The 17,248-nt window shown below is 44.4% G+C and overlaps 1 long non-coding RNA gene across 2 annotated transcripts; it reads right to left on the bottom strand.

Moving 5' to 3' along the window:
• Positions 1 to 198: 198 nt before the first annotated feature.
• Positions 199 to 2,613, bottom strand: LOC119012683. 2 transcript variants are annotated; one of them, XR_005072564.1, is made up of 3 exons: positions 2,400 to 2,613; positions 1,363 to 1,799; positions 199 to 1,104 (listed from the first exon to the last, which is right to left on the bottom strand). It is a non-coding gene; the product is annotated as an uncharacterized LOC119012683 (long non-coding RNA). The 2 variants fall into 2 exon arrangements; XR_005072565.1 differs by having other exon boundaries at positions 1,547 to 1,799.
• Between the last annotated feature and the right edge of the window lie 14,635 nt (positions 2,614 to 17,248).

The raw sequence follows: 17,248 nt of genomic DNA, 5'->3' as shown, positions 1-17,248 counted from the left end.
GAAGACTTCACATGGAGCTACATTTCCACTCAGAAACGCTATTTGAAATATACTAATGTACAAAGATTTCAGAGTTTCTTTGTTTATATGAAGCACTTGCAGGGGGATATTTTAAGTGCTCTCCGAAGCACTCCGCTCATGTTGTGCAAGATGTAATAAGGGATTCATCTCCTCGCCTGGTATGCAACACATGAAAGAATTTAATCAGAGAGTGCAGGGAAATAAAGAAATAACAAACAAAGGGACGATGAACAAGAATGAAATTGAACTACAGATCCTCTCACACAACCTCCGGGCTGTCTGTCAGTCCCATCCGTCCATGTTGACAAATGGATGAATGGAATACTTGCAGCTTTAATACTCTGAGCCCGCTTCATCCTGCCGGTGCTCAGCTGCCTTTGAGGGGAATGTATCTATAAAATGTCTCAGGGAGCCGTCTCTCCATTTGACAGCCCTTCGGGAGAACAAAGGCTCAGCACTAATGCAGCACGGATCAACCGCCTGCTTTTCTCCTGAGCAAGGTGCCAAGATGCACTCGCTTTTAAAGCTGGAGCGCCCCCGACGCCGGCCGCCGGGGACCGGCTTCAAAGCCTAATGCAAAGTGAGTCATCCGCCGCCCGTCTCATATTAAGTCCCCCTTTAATTCAGCCCCCTTTGGTTAATTATTTGCCATTGTGTTTGACCCATCTGAGCCCGTGTCGACATTAAAAAAATTAGTTGGAAACGGGGCGGTTTAGCGAGCGAGGACGACCTAAAAAGCACAGCAGCCCGGAAAAATGTGGGCCGGCGCGGGGGTTGTGCAGCCATCTGTGACCCCGCCGCTCCTCGCCAAACGCCGACAACCAGCAGGTCCCATGTGGCCGACTGGGTTCCGCCGGGTGTCACCCTCTTGTTGCTATTTTGTTGTTGTTATTTATTTACAGAAGCAGTCAGATGAGACGATGAGGGCGAGCTTTGCCTCGGGTGCCAGGAGCGGTCGGGAGTCGTTGGGGGGAGAGGAGGGTTTTGGTTTTTTTTCTTTTTTTGTGGCGATCTGGCAGCGGCGTGGCGTGCAGCGGAGAGCCGGTCCAGCCAGAGGACAGAGGGAGAGCGGGGCCGGGCCATCTGTGGGACAGACATGGTAGACGAGTGTCAAGTGGTGCCAGGAGCTGATGGCGCTGAGGCTGATCTGATCTTGAGCAGATCCGCATTTAGTCACAGCGATCTGATCTGAGGTGGAAGGATCTACTCTTGTTACTGTGCGAAAACATATTGTTTGCTTTTTGGAGTACTTTTAGAAATCCTTGAGTATTTCTTTACCTTAAGTGTTCTATCTGTAGCCTAACTGATGTGTATTTACAGTTTATTACGACCTGTTTTTACCTTTAATGTTGAGCAGCACCCTCTCGTGCTCATATGATGGGGGCAAAGGAGGAAGAAAGGTGAAGTAGGAGAGCGAGAAAGTCCACATGGGGAGGAGGACTGGGAGGAAGACTTCCACCTAGGAGACTAAAAGGAAACTTTTTAAAGCTAAACCTATGTTAGAAGTTTTGTCCTTTAAACCCACCTGTTGTAAATGCTGTATTATTTTCGGTGAATAGTGGGTTTTATGGTTCTAATTTTGGTCAGGCACTCTTTTGGACAGCCAGGGGTCCTGAGGTTGAGCAGGCTGCATCCAAATGTTTGCAAGACGTGAGGGCTGCCCAAACTCCCAATTCATCCACTCCACAGGGGCTCTGAGTGCAGACCTCCACAGAGAGTGGACATCATCAGTCTTCGTACTGTGTGGCTGGCGTACAGTGCGAAAAGTGGAACCAAAGCTGAAACAAAAGCAAAGAGCTGAAAAACACCAAAACGCACTGTAGAGCTGAGAGGAACTGCACCATTACTAATACTACTCTGCGGGTTCAACAGGATGAGAGATTGTTGGGATCAATACTTCTGTAGAGTGAAATGACAATCTGGGATGTGGAGCAAATGTCGTTTAGTTGCTTCACTAAATGTAATAAATACTAACTCAACATTGTACATTAAAACGTAAAGCAAATTTATAAGCATGATCGCAGACCTGCTGTTCCTAACTTTGTTTGTTTGTCTTGTTCATCTTCTCTGTGTGGATTTTTTCTATTATGCTTCTTAGCCACCTTTCACCTCAGGAGGTGGATGGTGGGGGTGTTATTACAGCCACCAACGCTGCCAAATCAGTGGACAAAGACACCTGGAGACATTTCAAGCGCTTCTGTGGCGACCACAAACATTTTTTGCAGGGAATTACACCATCTCCATCAGCGGTCGTGGTGACCAAAACAGTTATTTTAAGCCAACCCATGATGTTTTCCTAACCCTCACCAAGTGTGTTTTGCGCTTAAACCTAACAAGAGCATAAACACAGTGTAGTAACAAGACAAAAAAAAAATTACCTCAACAAATGTAAACTTGCAGCGTAACACAACAAAGGTTCAGTCTTATCCGTGGTTCTGCAGGACCGCACTTCGCTAACGTTTGTTCCGGTGATTGGGCTTAGACTCGTGTCACCTGGCTTGAAAACAATGTCGACAAAATGGAGACGATCCCCTCCCAAAACAACAGAAGCCTTTGTCCCCGCGCATGAAACACACCCTGAGCAGCAGCAGTAACTTCAGGAGAGCAGAATGCTGATGTAGAGTGAGAGAATGTCCCCGAGGTTCAATTACCGAGCCGCCACAGGTCCTCTCAGCCTTCATTAGCTGCCTGCTGGAGCAGACACTCCTTCCACACACCCGGTGTGGTTGTTGTATTGTGCCCGAACCTTCGGGGAGATGCCTTTCCCTCCTCTCCCCTCGCTAATGATCACACAGAAAGCTTTCTCAGAACTCGGAGGAGCTGCTGTGTGCTGTTATGTGGTTTGTTAATACAGCGGGGAGGAGCTAGTCAGCCACCTCTGCGTCTTCCTGCCGCCTCGGCACGAACCGTTCCTGCTGCTCCCACCAGATCGGTTAACTAGACGCACGGGTGTTGGCATGCCCAGACAGGGCGGAGGCTGATCAGTGCTCGGCGGGAGGGAGACGGTCGCGCCGACTCCAGCTCCGAGCTCCAGCTAAGCAAAAGTCTCGGCTCCACAAGTGAATATGCCGAGATTCACCCGACTGGAGGTCATCTCAAAACCGACGCCATTACTACATTGAGATGACGCACAAATCAGTCGACTTTTATACCGTTTCCAGTCCGTTCTGCCTCTGTGGATGTCCTTTTTAATTGTCCTTTAAATTGACAACAAAATAAAGAATGTGCGACAACCGACTTCAGAATAACATGAAGAAAAGGGCAGATATCACCAGGGAGGATCATCAGTACGCCTGATGATCTTACTTAAATGTGATAAAATAACACTCCCACCACCTGAAAATTGAATCTTACTGTCTCATCTAAATCTGCCATTGATTATTTTTAACCTATCTCAGTTTTCCCCCCGTATATTTTATAATGAAGCACTCTGTAAGAAAAAAAATCCTTATTTTCACCGTCACTGAATATCGTCCATGACAAACGCAGCGCTGACAATCACATTTAGCAGCAATCACGCCTCATCTCTGTTACAGCAGCGTCTTAATTTCCTAAACCCTAGATGCAGATGAAAATTTAATCTGCTCACTTATTTGGGTAATGGAGATGGAAATTAGATTATGCCGCAGCTCAGTTCCGAGCCATCTGGGACGAGACTGATGCTCGTAACTTTCGGCGGCGTGCAGTCTTCGGGAGAAAGTGAGAGTGAGAGAGCTGGCATGAAACGGGTTTTAATGGTAATTTTTTTGCCGTGATGTAGTCTGTGAGGGGGGGGGGGGGTTAAATTTTATCCGACCATATGACCTACTGGTTTTTCCTGGCCTTTCACCTGTCTTTTCCAATGACATCCTGTTTTCGGGTGCAAAGGGGTGGATGGAGTTCAGCTTTGCTAATACATATTGTCATGACTTACCAGGTAGTCCGACTTCCTTGCTCACTTTCCTCCACGTCAGCTCTTTTTTTTTGCGTCCTGTCTCAGTGCCAGTAAACTTATTACCGTACAGCTCTGGGTGCCCGCAAACAGCCATGATCACCCTTTGATTCCACTGGTCATGTCTGTGTTACCTGGTGTGTGCAGCGCTGGTCATATCCCACTGAGAGCGTTTCAGTGGCAGAGCGTCGTGCCCGCCTGACGTTGTTGACTTGCTCAGACTGCGTTTGTTTCATCATTTCTCCTTCAATTTTGTCGCTTCTGCTGTGGCTGAGTAGGCTGCCTGGTTAGATCGTTCAGTTAATTGTCCGTTTCAATCTGGTTTGTTGTTAATATTATATATAATTGACCGGATTCACAATGGCTGCGGTCCATTTGGGTCAAAAATAGACTAGGTGCATATTATTCCCCGGAGCAGAGTGCGGGGCTGCTTCCGGGATGCTGCTGGAACATGGCGTGGCTCAGCCGTTGGAAACACAAGCACTGTCTAGAACAGCTTCTAGACGGCCACTGGAGCTGATCCGTCGGCCATGTTAGTGTTTTTTATCCTGTCCCTCCTTTGCTGTTCATGAATACCTTGACATCAGCTGCACTAACATGACATGACATCAGTGTGAATGTCAAAATCCACGCTTGAGATTGGTATTTTTCAACTCATGAGAATTTGGTGTATTTTCATTGAATTTGTATGTAATCTAGAGGCTTTTGCGTTCGTTTGGTCTGAATGCCCCATGAGCCAGTGCTGCTCCATAACCTTACAAACCTGACAAATAACTTAGTTTGCACATTTTTCGATGCCGTCAATTGTTTCCTAATTCCCTTATATGATACAACATGTTTAAAAAAAATCAGTTCTGGAAATGTTGGTCATTGTATTTTTTTTAAACTGGATAGAGCCAGACGAGAGGCTTTCCCCCGAATACAATCTTTAAGCTAAGCTACAGGCTAACGTTTCCCGACTCTACCGCCGTACCTAATGAGACTAATACCGATCTCCTCTTCTCACTTATAGGAGGGCAGCACAAAGGCATTTTGAACATGTGTGACTATATTACAGCAGTCTTTTACAGTGATCACTGACATCAGGACGTGTTGACGGGGGCAGGATGTGACATGTGCTGTTCCTGTGTGAGGCCGCGTGCCTCTATAGTTGCGCCACACTGAGCCCCCTGTGAACGGCTTCATATTTACAGCCAATTATCTCTCTGAGGGAGGGTCAGCGTGACCGCGGGCCTCTCCGGCACGTTACATGAAGGTCAGCATCATCGATGGGGGCTAATTAAGCAACTGTCGCTCAAGAGGCAGCGCGAGTGTGAGTCACCCAGCACTTTACCCATCGGAGGAATGTTCTGTTTTCTGGGATTCAAGGACGGATCTGCCTCTCAAAGGTTTCCTCGAGCGTGCTTGACCGGTTAAGCAAACACTTAAAGATGCCCTTGGTGGAGTCTTCTCTGTTGGGATCACTTTTTTTTGTTTTTTTAAACTCGCGTTTACATTTAATAGTAGAAAAAGTGTATTCAAGGTTAGAGGAGAGAGAGAGAAGCATTGCCCCTCCATTCAGTGACTGTCTCAGCAGCTGAAGGATAATGACCTGTCAGAGGCCAGAAGACTCTGTGTCCTCACATCATCTTTGAGGTGAGAGACTTCTCGTCATGGTCTGCCATTGCAGTAATCCCCTTGCCTGCAGCTCCATTAGGCAATGAAACAAGTTGTCCAACTGTGTGGATGGAGGGGGTTAATCCTCCTGCAGCTCCTCAGTAAAAGGCCTCAGCTGCCACCCTCCTCAAACCTTTTGAAACCTCTGTCAGTTTATGGGGGACTTCAGACGAACCTTTCTCCCTGACCCTTATTGATTCAGGTCTGCACCGCACCCTTTTCAACACTACACACACACACACACACACACACGCTGTCTCCAAAGAGCTCAGGCCCTCGAGCTACAGCACTGGGGTGCCGTAATGTTTCAATTACTGATGCCTGTCATTGTTCGGGCGTGACAGGAAAAATCCATTCGAACAGTCGGGCCTCACGAGTCTACGTTTTAGAAATATAATGTGAACAAAGAGTGTTCAAAAATGTTTTGTCGTCAATATACAGCGTTTCTGTTGATAATATGGAGTCATTTTACATCACATTTAATATTATGGTTGTGCTCTCATCAAATTTCTTTCCAACATCTGGCAACTTTTTTAAACCAACAAGCTCTGAAAAACCCGCTTTTAACTATCGGCTTGACTTCCACAGTTGCCAGATTCAGTACTGGCAGTGTACATCTCTGCAAACCTTGGATATGCTGAAACAGTGCTGTGCTTAGGCTTTGGTTAGGTTTAGGCACAAAAAAAAACCACTTGGTTAGGGTCACGAAACCATCATGTTTTAGCTTAAAATACCTGATTCTGTCACCACAAACACGGCTAAAGAATGTCCCAATAATTCACTTGAAAAAAAAACAAAAAACAGTGGATTCATACTTCAACAATGAAATGGCGTCTCAAACAGTGGTCCCTGGCTTGGCAGCCAACTAGCTGTCATTCTAACACCACATGAGATGAAAGTCAGCTCATATACTTGTAATCTAAATGTGATATGACCACAGAAAATTAATATGAGTATAGCTGGTGAAAAAAAGTGGAACATTTAGCAGCTGAGGGGACGGATATCTTCCTCTGGAATTGGTGGAGACCAAAACAGAGCTGAAAGGAGAGTGAATTGTAATGACTGGGTTACTTCACATCTGCTGGATGTCTAAACCGGCAGGTATTTGCTAACATGAGAGTTCTATTAGAGGCTCATGTTTCCAGCTCTTTTTTCACAGTGTTGCACCGCCATGTTTCCACAGTAGCCCAGAACGGACAAACCTAGCGCAAGTGAAGGCTGTCTTGTTTTTTTGTTTTGTTTTTTTAAATGCACTGGTTAGAAGATGAAAAAGAGGAAGAGCCAGTGGCGGCTTTGTATTGTGAGGAGTTTGAAACCACAAACTGATAGAGGGTGAGGCAAATCATACTTATTTTGTACAGGAAAAATCACAGGAGGGTGACGAAGATGCCAAACAAGCGACGGCACAAAGCAAGGATAATTATTCCAGCTTCCTTTCACAGATGGAAATCTCTGACGACAGAAATGTTTGCAATCTGACGCCGAGGTGTCCCGCTTTCTGCTGGACAGGTCAGAGCAACATAAATGATTACAGACGGCCATAATAAATACTTCCCCCTGCTGCTTTCCAGGAGTGTTTCAATCTAGAACCTCACCGCTAGACGCTGCTAAATATATTACACACTGGACCTTGACAAAAATCTGGGTCCTGAGCATCAATGTGTGATTCTTATGTGGATTTGAACTGTACTAACTTGGCCAGACATATAAGGATTCCTAAAGTCTAACATCTATAAATGCAGTAAGCTAATGTGATATTGAGTCAAAAAATATCTATATAATGATTAACTCTGCCGTTTTTTCAGTCAATTGGTGCCGGAAAAGCAGACAAAATCCGCCAACCACACTTCCCTCAAGCCCAAAGAGACTCAGTTGGATTCCCTGTTTGTGTTTTGGACCAGTAATAGATAAAAATAAAACATAGAAAAACAGCAGAAACTCAACATTTAACGATAGAACTGGAGAAAAAGTGGTTTATTTCCAAAAAAATTGAAAAAGTTACATTTTTGCAGAAACTTTTGGGTCATTTGACTCTTTGATTTGTTGTATTAGCAGCTTGTCTTTGTTAGATTTGTTCCACATGGGAAACTTAACTTCTCATGCATTCTGCTGTACTGCCTGTCCGTCTGAGACAAACATGCTTCCCCTCATTTCTGCACAGGTCATGGACCACCATCTGAGCAGGAGGAGGCTCAGCAGCTTGCTCAAGGGCACTACATCGTGGACAAACGTAGTCTCAGATATGTCCATTACTATATTAAGTTAGCTATAGTCTGGCCATTCCTTCATTCTTTCAACCTCTCTTCCAACAACAAGACTCTCAAACAGATGTGCGTGACTCGAGTGCCTCTGTCTGGGATCAATACTGGCTCGAGGGAGCGCGGCATGTCTCCTCGCTCCTCCTGAGTCCATGAAACTCACCGGCTGCTCGTCCATCAGTGACTCATCTCTGTGAAACCGAACCTGAACAGCTCCGTTCCTATGGCGATCAAGGGCCCGGGTTCATACTAAATCAATCTGCAGATCTATGAAGGCATGCAGGCAAATTGTTTCTCTAACGGAAGTTTGTCTGTTGTTATTTTTAATTTTTTTTTTTTTTAAATGGCTCCACACTGAAAATGAGCATTTATTAACACAGCTCCGAGGATGACTCAGAACATAAAAAGCGATCCCATAATGCATTTCAGTCTAATGCCAGTAATCATTTTGTTTGGAGTGGGTGTCAATTTTCTGAAAATGGCAGCTTGTGAAGTCTCATTTAGGCTTTTTATATAATTGTGATAAAATGTTGTGATACAGTGAGATGTAAAAACGTGTGATTTTGTGATGAGGTTTGGTTGCTATAGCAGCTGAACTGCTAAATGACCTGCAATTTATCCTGAAGCATCCAATACAATAAAACAGACAGCTGCCGAACAGACAGCGCTGAGTGTTCAACATCACATGAGATGTTTATGATTCGGGCGCAGCTTGAACACCAGGGAAAGTGTCTGTAAATGTGAAGACATGCAAAAGATTCATTTGTGGCAGGTGTAAATCTCATAGACACAGTCAGATGACATGGTGAGATGGAGCACTTTTCTGAAGCGTTTCCTCACATCAGTTCCTGCATGTTTAGCAGAAGTGGAAGTAGAATTCAGATCTGGTATGTCTGGAAAAGTAGTAAAACCACAGTGTGGGAAATGACCCGTTTCAAGTAAAAGTCAAGCATTTAAACTTTTACTAAAGCCTCGTGAAGTCAAAAATGACCCACCTTTGCTAAACCCCTAAAATAAAGCAGCCTGACTGAATTTTAAATGTAGAAACAACCTGTAATTTATCACAAGCTTGCATAGTTTCTGGGTTAACTCTAATAATCATAGTCCAGGAAGTCTGCATTTTATCAATGGACACATTTATCATTTTTGTTATAATGCCTGTCATAATTTATTTCTTTAATCAGGAGGAGATGATAATAATTATTCTCTTGCATAGTATTGAATGTTGAAGCTGCGTCAGGTGTTTGAACTACTTTGACTGGTTATCTGCTGGGTAGAATTAGGTGAATTTCAACTTGGGTCCATAAAGTTTTATCTGATTGTTTTCGATTATATTTTTATATTTTCTAAGTAACCTGTGACTAACATCCAAAAATGTATAAATTGGAGAGAAAAGTACAATACTTGTTTCTAAATTATTAAAGAATGATGATAAATCACCAAATAAGAAATGCTAAAGTAAAGGCTTGGATTTGTTGCTTCAGATCAACATTTAGTGTAGTTCTTCCAAAAGTATTAAAAGACATTCTACTTTCTTTGGACTCTACCTCAGTGATTCTGTTACTGGATCTCGGTGCTCCATTTGATACCATACATCACAGCATACTGTTGGACAGAATTAAAAGCCAATTTGCCATCTCTTGGCTCTCGCTTGGCTAAAGTCTTACCCATAGGGAAGAACCCGATGTGTTTCTTATAATCATACTACCTACTTAGTATTTACTGATGTGAAGTATGGAGTTCTCCAGGGCTCTGTTCTTTGCCATTTCCTCTTCTCTTTTTATATTTCACCTCATTATATAAGCAAAAATATTCAGAGTAATGGAATACATTTTCCCACTATGCAGTCGATATTCAGCTGTATGTGCCCATAAAAGCTGATGATGACTCTCAAATCACGCAATGAGAGACCTGCTTGTATGCGGTGAAGAAATGGATGTCAGAAAACTTCCTGCTTTTGATTTTAGACAGAGCTGAGATGTTGGTCACTGGCACTGCTCAGCAGAGACAATACTTTGGTCATGTGGTGGTAAGTCTTAACAAACTGTGCTATTAAGTTCAACCGTCATCTTAGTGTTACATTTGATTCTACCCTCATTTTCAATCAGCACATAAACTAAATTTCCGAGATCGCTTTTTACCACCTGCACAAGCTAAAATTAAGTCCGTCTTGTCTAGGGCTGATGCAGAGATCCTGACTCAGCTGGATCAGTGCTCTACTTTGTTTTACTATCTCCTTACATCTGTATTCTTTTAAAATGTGATGCCTCCTCACTCTGAGATTTCCTTGTTAATGCTAATTATCTTCTTACAGGTCACCACGGTGGAGAGGAGGTCGTATGGCTCGGGCACCACTTGGCGATGCCTCGGCCAGTCTTCCTCCCGGATCCAAACACTTTACATATGTTATGATTTGTACCAGATATTCTGTCAGTGCAACTTGTACATTGTGATTTTATTTTTTGTTCTGTTCTGTACATGCGACTTCTATTGCACGTCTGTCCATCCGGAGTGGCTGCTCTGCTCCCTTTAGCTGAAAAATGTGATTGTGATTCAGATGCCTTGTGGACACATCTCACTGTGGAGGTATTCCAGGCACATATAACTGGTGGGAGACCCCAGAACACGCTGGAGGGATTACAGATCCCATCTGGCCTGGGAACGTATCAGGATTCCCCTGAAAGTGCTGGAGGACGTTACTGTATGAGGTCAGGAGGAGGGACATCTGGACTACCTGCTTAGCCTGCTGTCACCGTGTTCTGCACCAGGATGAGTGGTGGGAACTGGATGGATGTAATCACCAAAGCATATGGCAACAAGACCAGTGTGGACAAAGAGACACAGTGAGTCATATTTTATTGGAAAAGAGAAATAGGGCAAACAGAAACTTATCGTTGAAAATAAGCGCTAGTTAACGGATAATAAGCATTTTAAGATGCTTATTAACATCAATAAGACTTAAGACATTTGTAAGCACTTAAAGGAAACTTGTTCACAGTCAATAGACCACTTAAGAATGAAAGTCTTACACGTTTATGATGCTATTACTAACACTTCCATAGTCTAATTAATGTTAATATCATCTTAGGAGGGCCCTTATTACCTTTTTTCACCCCAACTACAAGGATCTTAACAGACAGTGATGCTGCTGACGTGTCTCCAGATCTCAGCTGCCCAAAACCAGAAAAAACAAAATTCTGACAAATCTAATTAATCTTTTAAAGGGATCATTTAAGTCCCTCCTTTCTGCCTTTTGTCCATCTTGCTGTCATCAGTGTGTCCCGGCGTCTGTGCCACCAGACCGTTGGACCCCTCCTCCTTCCAGCCCTGACCCCTCCCTCCTGCTCGGTGGCTCAGGTGTTCGTCTGCGCGGCCTCGCGGAGCTTCCTTTCAGTGATTCGTCATGCCTCGGCCGGGCTGCTGCGCCGGCACGTGCCAGCTCGCCGAGGAGGGCCCGGCCCGCTCGCCAGACGGACGCTAGGCCCGACAGCCTGCCGCTGTCAGCCAGGGGCCCGGGAGTCACCATCGGGCCTGGCAACCGGTCCCCCCCGGCCCCGCCCCCATCCAGGGACAAGAATAGGCAGCGAACCCCTTCCCCACCACCACCGCCGCCGCCGCCTCCGCCTCCGCCTCCTTCCTCCTCTCTGCAGGCTTTTCATTAGCTGCAGTCATCAGGAGGTTAGGACTGAATGAGACAAGTGGACACACACACCATACACACACACGCACTCACACACACACTCAGCTGTGTCACAGCGAGTGTTTAACTGTATTGACCAGTGATTAAAGTGAAGATGTGTTGTGAAGGTCATCGACAGGGACACAGATCCACACATACTCGCTGTTTGACTTCAGACTGGATTCTTATGTCATAATTTCATCTCTGTTGTGTTTTTAATGACTCTATCATTGCATACAGTCTCTATAGTTAATCAGCATGTATCTCTACTGTTTGCAGTTGCAAGATTTGACTGAGCTGCACCTGTAAAGACTAATTCCACTCATTCTAAATGTGCCTTTACTATGTGAGATGTTATGAACGTGGTTAAAAATGACAGAATGATGTTTGAAATGCCTTCCAAACAAACCAAATCACACCTCGAGCGCGTATAACATTCCACAGTTAATCAGGTTTATGACCAGAGACATTTTTGCAGACCGGCCGGCGCATACCCAAGAGAAAAAGGCGCCCACACACAAAACAGGTGCTCAAAAAAAAAAAAGACATCATAATTGTTCTTGATGTTTTGTTTGGGAGCATTAACTCAGTATGTACTCAACTCTATTTTTTACCTAATTGCCGATGAACTAAATATTATGTTGGGCTGCAAATACACTATTTTATGAAACACTCTATTGACTTTTATACCTTCTTACAGTTTAATTTAATGTAAAGCAACAAAATATACAAAACCGGGATCATAAAATGGCTGGGGACGAAATATATTCTAACGTTACTTGTATTATTCTTAATTGTATGCGAAAGTGTGTGTGTGTGTGTGTGTGTGTGTGTGTGTGTGTGTGTGTGTGTGTGTGTGTGTGTGTGTGTGTGTGTGTGTGTGTGTGCGTCTCCAGCACCATTAGGCTCATTAACATAGTGATGCTCCTGCTTCCTGCAGTGACGAGGGGAGGAGCTGCTGTGACCTCTGGTGACCTTTTTCTTCAGCTGCTCCGCGACTCAAACACCTTCACAGCCAAAATCAGCCGGAGCGCCGAGACTGTCCCCGGACACAGAAAACACAAGAGCACCTGCTGCTTCGTTTCCTGTGAATCTCCCCAACATCCCCCAACACCAACTCTGAAAACTGCGACAGAGAGAGGAAATTACAGAGAGCATTTCTGTCAGATCAATTAGGTGTGATTTAAAGACTAGATGGGAATGAGACTCAAAAATCTACTTTTCTTACAAATAGCACCTTCCAGTTGAGCTCGGTGACTGTGCACATAATACTATGGGCGTTTGCAAAATTGTCACTTATCATAATCTACATTTGTGTACATGGGCACACATTTGAAATTAATACAGTTGTGCTGAAAGTCACAAAAACAACCAGTGTACGTGTCGCAGCTCATCATTTATTAGAACAAAGATCATTTGTTCGGCCGCAATGCAAACAGATACACCAGATGTTCCAGCTGCTCAGCCTCTGTGGTGTTAAACAACAACGGTATGTTACTCAGGTATATTGTTTGGAGTGCATGTACATGCACGAGTGTTTTCATCTCAACCGCTCGCTTTGCAGATTGCATGTCGCATCATAGCCATTTTTTCCAATTTCCCATTAAATTAGTTTATTTCATCGGCAACTGGATAAAAACAACAAATATTCTGATGATCTGAAAAATGCTGAATATTTCATCTTATAATCTGTCAACCAAGAGTGTACAGTATAGCATACAGCATATATATGTAAATAATTTCATTTGATATCAGATACTTTTGCTTAAGGGTGACTTTTGGGTGCAACACTGACACAACCATGGTAGCCATAGGTGCTGCCAAATGAACAAATTCTAAATTTTAAGATTTAAAATGAACGATTTAAAACCATTCTGCACTCCTGGAGCAATTCTCTTTGTTTGGAGGGTCAGCCAAACGCTCAAAACTGTTCACGTTCGTCGGTGGGATTCCTTCGTAGGCAGGTCGTCCGGCCCGCCTGCGTCCCGCTGCTCTGTTGTTTATCCAGCGCTATTGAAGAACTCCTCTCTGCATCAATGCTAAACAGGCACGTTTGTTATATGGCGGTGTTCTGTGAAGCGGGGCTTCTGCCGCGGCAGAATCAGGTTTCCAGTGGAGAGACAGGCTTCAGTTTGCTCATTAGAAATTCATTCTGAACAGCTTGTTATTATCTTTGGCCTCTGGATGTGTGAATAGATTTACAAGCATTAGGGCCGGGGCATTGTGTGGGGCATGTGTGGAGGAGGTCCTGGCCCCTTTGTGTTCGTCAGGGTCCTCAAATCAGCTGCCCCCCCCTCCAAACACACACACACACACACACACACACACACTCAGATTGCCCCCACCCCAACCCGCCTGCCCCACCCATTACCTCAACCCTCGGAACAAAAGCTTACAGAACACTGATGTTTTGCAGGATTTTAGGAATTACAGAACAGACGTGTGCTTTAGACCCCGGCAGATGCAAAAAGCTGTTCCCCAGTCGACGCCACAAGCTTGTCTACACAGTGCACACATCTCCAGTATTTGAAACATGTCAATACAGATCCAGTATATGACCCAGAAATAAAAGATACAGTCGCCCCAAAACCGAGTCAAAGGTTTGCAGAGATGACCATGCTTCAGACAATTCTATAAGGGGCTGAGTTAGTTCGGCCTGTACTCTGCCATGCAGCCTGCAGCGTACACAGCGCCCAGTGTTCCTCTCTCTTGGCGTGAAACTCTTAAAGTACAGTTTCTGTCTGGTTCTTGCATCGGTTGTTTAGTCCTCAAACCAGTCTAGTATCGTGGATATGTTGGCAATTAACGTCTCCGCAAACCACAGATACGTCCAAGGCATGTTTAGGAAATGTGGCATATTGTGTTCATAATACATGTGTATTAGTTGACTGGCACATCAGAAGTTGAAGGGAACGGAGGTATACATGCATACTCAGTCTTTTCATCAGATTTATAAAACCTCACTTACATCTGTTCCAACATGAATTTTCCTCATCCGACTCAATCAGCCTTAAATTTTACATACGAGCAAGAGCATGTGCGCGAGCAAGTCTGACCATTCCCACAACACACCCCCAGTGACCTGAATATAAAGGGCCAGAATTTAGTTTGGGATTGAGGAGAAATAACAGAAGCAAAGAAGCGGTTGAAGAACAGGGAGCAGAATTTTTACGTACCGTGAACTTGAAGTAATGAATGATCAAGCTGACAGACAAAAAAAAAAAAGAGTATTATTTGGAGGCTTCAGTCCTGGTTTTAGCAACAAAATGAAAAAGTGACAGAACCTGGGACTTTGGAGGGAGAATAAAAAAAGGTCTATGTGAGTGCTAGCCACTGTAGGAGAAGAGGGGATCCCCGCGCTCCCTCCGCCTGATGAGTGGTCATCATCACAGGCCAGAACATCAGTGTGGCCCTTGAAAACTCGCTCTAGCCTAAATTTTGCACTGGCAATGTCCTCTAGCAATGGACTACAGCCCTTATATAGTGTCGGTTAAACCTGGAGGTATTCTTATTTCTCAACAATACAGGGAAGTTATCTGTATTTATTTATGTTCTAATTTATTCATCATAAGGATCATTATCATTATAATTATCACCATGCAAACCAGTATGCACAATCTCACTGCCCACAGATTTGTATCGATTTGGAGACCTGCGTGGACATTTCTGCTGACCTTTCCCCCCATTTTTGTGGCGTCAAAAGCAGGTGATCTTGCAAAAAGACCTGTGGATGTTTCAAGTGTTAACAAAACCAGCTATTTTTTTAAGAGGAGTTCAACCACTTCTCTCCGTGATTGTGGAGGCCAAAACAGATATTTCAAGCCAAAACCGTGATGTTTCCCCAACCCTGACCGAGCGGTTTTTGTGTCTAAACCAAACCAGAGGTTGGAAACTAACGACTGACTTCCAGCACAATACAGAAGATCCACAGAGAACCTTTAACCAAAAGCAAAGAGGGAAATGTGTCGGCACGATGTAAGTTAGAGACGGAATCAATTTGTCCTCAACTTTCAGGCCTCCAGTAATATTTTACACAAAGTCTTGCGGAATTTCAATTCATTTAGTTTTTTGTATACCAGGAACCAAATCCAGTACAGTTATACAGCTCTACCACTGAAACTCATCTGTGTCTCTGAGCTGCTGGGGAGAGTTAATTAGCTTTCCCACTTTGAGAGCCTTTCAAGTCAACAAGGCGATTAAGGTTTTACTTGAGCCCTGCTAATCAGAGGGGAGATGGGTATCACAGCCAGCTGTATCCTGCTCTGTAAAGCTGATCATCTGCAGATCCTGACCTTGGAAATGATGTAACAGATCCTAAGAGGCTGGATTTACATGACACAGTCCACCGTCTTTATTGATTAAGTTCTTGAGCTTTGGTTTGGAAAAAAAAAAACAACAAAAATGATGGTAGGAGAGGAAGAAAAATCTGCCCTGCTCGATTACCGAGCGGCGGAGAAAACCAAACCGCCCGCGTTTCCACAAGGAGCGCAAGGAATCATTCTACAGTCCCTGCCAATGAAATTAACATACAAACATCTTGCGGCAGCTGTTTGAGAGGACCAACGTGAAAAAACAAAATGCAGATCTAAAGTCGCAGTGGGGAGAAGCTGGGATGCTGCGCAAGGTTCAAAGACAAACTGGGTGCGCAAGCTAAATACACGGAGGGAGCTAAACGAGGGACGGGTGAAACTAATCAGGGCGTGGCAGACAATCAGAGAGGCGGGAAAATCAAAGGCAGGAAGTAATCCGCAATCAAAAGAGAGGCAAGTGACTGAGTAAAGCTGTCAACACTGAACGAATGAGTGAGACGCGAAAAAACACAACAAGTGAGGGAGCGGAGCAGGACGTGGCAATTAGGAGGAGTGAAAATGTGACAACGGCAAAACAGCCACTCAGATGAACAGAGACCTCCTTGTAATAACCCCCGCTGGCAGACTGGACTCATGTTGATTAATCAGAGGGGGCAGAATTTTCAAGATTTGCTCGAAATCAAATAAAAACTGTCACACACTTTAATGGATCTGACTGCAGCTCGTTCAAAAAGCACAGGCTCTCTCTCGTTATCAAAAAGAAAAAAGATTGACGGTGCCTACTTTGCATAAAATGATGTATTATGCATCCAAAGGCTGACGCTTTCATCTTATTTTTTTGAGCATGCAGTAGCTTTTAGGTTGTTCTGGAGAATTATTCTGGACAGTATTTGTCATCGTCCGGGATTGTTGCAATAATAATAAACATACAGTGGCATAAAGCAAGCGTATTCGTCCACTCCTATGTTTATAAAAACCTGAAAAATATACCTTCAATGCACATTGGGAACAGATTTTAAAAAATGTGCGATTACTTCAATTCGCAACCTGACAATGAGCGCAACATGGGATTTTCAGCATCGTCAGTGATGGCTGAACTTGATCGTCACCGCAGGCTGGAGGAAGTATAACAGCCAGAACGCATCCAAGTGAGCTAAATGAGATTCCCAAAAGTCCCGGCTACTCTGTTGTGACTGAGAGAGGAGGCCTGTTGGCTGCGCGGTGCAGAAACACTACAGAGGGTTTAACAAAAGACGAGCATGAGTATTTACCACTTTAGCGTTAGCACCCACGTGTCGAGTGAGCAGAAGTCCGCGCAGGCAGCAAACACTCCACAAGCAGCGACAACTAAAAGCTCAACGCGCACTCATAACACAGCGTTCCTGTGTTTGCG

This window comes from Acanthopagrus latus, chromosome 22 (genome assembly GCF_904848185.1).
Source record: "Acanthopagrus latus isolate v.2019 chromosome 22, fAcaLat1.1, whole genome shotgun sequence".
Classification (NCBI taxonomy): domain Eukaryota; kingdom Metazoa; phylum Chordata; class Actinopteri; order Spariformes; family Sparidae; genus Acanthopagrus; species Acanthopagrus latus.
The sequence above is the reverse complement of the archived record's forward strand: the minus strand, read 5'-3'. Positions and strand labels throughout refer to the sequence as shown.